This window comes from Dermacentor silvarum, chromosome 7, assembly GCF_013339745.2.
Source record: "Dermacentor silvarum isolate Dsil-2018 chromosome 7, BIME_Dsil_1.4, whole genome shotgun sequence".
NCBI lineage: Eukaryota > Metazoa > Arthropoda > Arachnida > Ixodida > Ixodidae > Dermacentor > Dermacentor silvarum.
In genome coordinates, this window is record NC_051160.1 from 39,343,536 (window position 1) to 39,346,505 (window position 2,970).

The 2,970-nt window shown below is 42.0% G+C and overlaps 1 long non-coding RNA gene across 1 annotated transcript; it reads right to left on the reverse strand.

Moving 5' to 3' along the window:
- On the reverse strand, positions 1–2,737 carry LOC125946707 (uncharacterized). Its single transcript, XR_007467798.1, has 2 exons — positions 2,543–2,737; positions 1–170 (listed from the first exon to the last, which is right to left on the reverse strand). It is a non-coding gene; the product is annotated as an uncharacterized LOC125946707 (long non-coding RNA).
- Positions 2,738–2,970: the final 233 nt, after the last annotated feature.

Below are 2,970 nucleotides of genomic sequence, written 5' to 3' on the forward strand. Positions count from 1 at the left end.
CTGGATTATGATTTTCTTTATTGGGTGATTTTATGTGAGTGACATTTCCCAGAAATGTAGCGTAAAGGCGCTGCCAATTTAGAGCCTGTGCTTTCCTGTGTTTGTTCTTTGAGGCAAATCATTCGTCATCGGCCTTGGGTAATTTGACGAATGCGTGTGGTGTTCATTATCTGAGGAAGGAAGAGAAAATAGCAAGTGTAAGCTTAATGTGCAGCAAGCGATAGTACATCTGTCAAAAAATAATTTTACGATTACTGCCAACAATTTGCACAGCCCTCCTCGACGGCTCGTACCACTGATGTTACACTATCGCAGCCGGGAATAAAAGCTCTTCAAAGAAAACGTAGTGCTCTCAATTAAGCTGGTATCACATTAGAAAGAGCCTTTCGACTGTGAGAAATTGTTGAGATTTAGTGCACGTCGTGCGCCCAATACAGGTACTCTGTTTGTAGGAGAAATGTAGAGCCGATTTTCGGTGCATAATTTTTGTAATTTAGGTCTTGCTGGATTGAGCACGGAAAAGATGCCAGTCAGTTTTGATTTATTTATTTGTGGCACTCCAAACAAAGCAGCAAATACTAAATTCCTCTAGAACAATGACAAAATTCGCACTGAGTTTCTATAGAGCTCCTTCTAAACAGACTCATAGTATTTCGAAAGTGTGAACTTTCTACTCCTGTGGGATGCGCTGAGAACTTGCATTATCATAAATTTTATTGCTTCTTCCAGAATACTCCTACAGCCTAACAAGTTTATTTTTCTCCAGCGCGTTTCACGTAAGGCACTTTTAATTGTATCCAATAGTGAATTCGATACGCCCCACAATTCTAAAGGATGTGTAATTTACAGTGCCGAAATGCAATCATAAGGCGATTTGTTATTTCCGATAACATGCCTAATTACCCACATTCGTCTATTTTGCCTATTTACCCTGTCGGCATATCAACCACCTCCGTGAGATTCAAACCTCAGAAGCGGGAGTGGTAATGGCGTCGACCACCGTCTAGTCGTAACAACACCGTCGCCGTAGAAGTATGTACCTACGGGCGTTATGACACGCCAGTCTCAGAAAACCAGGTGTGTGCAAAGAGACCATCACGTTCCAAATCGTATTCTTTATTTAAGAAGTACTGTCCAGGCTATCATACAACACTGTGACTAAATGGCAGCGCTATATATATAAATTAGCTACAACAAAGTTGTCAGCGATTGCGCCATCAGATAAGGCTATTTCAATATTCGGACTGTGAACTCACCAATGAAGAAAAGTTGGAAGGCGATTCCACCTCTAGTTTAAAACCGATCAAAATCAGTGTTCAGAGAGTGTGTTATAAACCATGCAGCACGTTTCATTTTGTCAAACTATTCGCATTGTGCTAATGATAGATATACTGACATGTACTTGTTTATCTTTTTCCGCTGACCACTTGTAACCAGCTAACAAATGTCAAACGTAATCGCTCGGTGCAGGACGCGGCTGCAAGTATCGGAAGTTTCTCGAATGTTAACCATAGTTCTATTCGTTCTCTGTTGTCACCGAACCTTGCGTAATCTGACTGTATATGCGCTACGTGAAATATTTTGTTTTGGAAGGCACGTGGGCACCAGCAATTACGCTCTAACCTCCGACGAGTCAAGTATCAAAGCCAACGCACTTGGCCCGCTGATCAGATTTAGGCGACCGCTGGCTGCAGTGTGCTCCCCGCTATTATTACGCTTTCAATGCAGCCTGTTTTTTTTTTTTTTTTTTTTTTTTTTTTGGGGGGGGGGGCACAGGTTGGCACAATAAATGTTACTTTTGTGATTCACAGTTCTTGGTACTGCGTTCTACACTGCCACTACAACATGACAATATGAAACGAAGCCTTAACCTACCTGATTTTTTGTCATGCTAAATGTCCTCGCGTCTTTGAATTGTTCAGATTGTTTTTTCATTTAACCACCTTTTGAAAGAAGTATTTCTGCCTCTCCGTCCTCTACCTCGTTCCGCGCTGACCACAGTCTGAACGCTGGGGTGCCAAGTGCCCTAAGAGCCTCTATATGCAGTGCCTCCTTCGTGCCTAGGACAAGCGTAGACTGGAATCGCCTTCCCGCCAGTGACGCGGATCACGGACGCAAACAACATCGAGACTCATGTACAGAACATTTCTTGGTATTCTTACTCCATGTGATTTTGGATTTTACCATCCTCCCTTTCTCTAACGCATTTGAGCGTTGAAAGTATGCAAAATAAGCAGAAAAATAAATATTACATAGTTTTGAATATCCTGCATAAAAATCGAAACAATCCTACAATGTATTAGAAGTCAGAGAGCGTCAATTTGGGTCATTTAATTAGATATCATCCAATCTATTCTACAACAAAAAAAGCGGGTGGTGAGGCTATACCGGATTTGCACTCAGTGGTTTTAACGTTTTCAGAGTGCTTTAAAGATCCTCTGGCTCGTAGTTCTAGTCAAGGCTTTCACACAACATATTTGGGGCAATTATATTCAGAAACATGAGTATTCTGTCTATACACGCATGAATAACGTTGACTTACAACTGCATCGTGCCATGCATTCAGGATACGTCCGGAAGCTGTTATCGCCTTTGCCGCAGAGATTGTTAGAATATGAAATGCACGTGTTGGCACCAAAAAGAAACAGCCATTTCTTGTAACTTTTCGAGCACTTTCCTGGTATCGGCATCTGGCTGCATACTGGTTTTGGCGCTCTGTGGACTGGAGAGAATCAAAAAGTTTGGCACATAATTAAAAACTGCAAAAAAGAAATATGCAGTGTGTCCCGACTATCACGCAGCACTATTTAAAAAAAATTGTCGCAGTTTCATCCGAAAGGCGAAGCAGCAATTGCGATAGCAAATTACTAGAGAGCTATACGGAGTAAGGTTAGTAGTTTTATCAGCTGTATAAACTTAGACATGCAGCAGCACCAGCAACGCGCAGAACTGTTGTCCGACGCGTCGGCG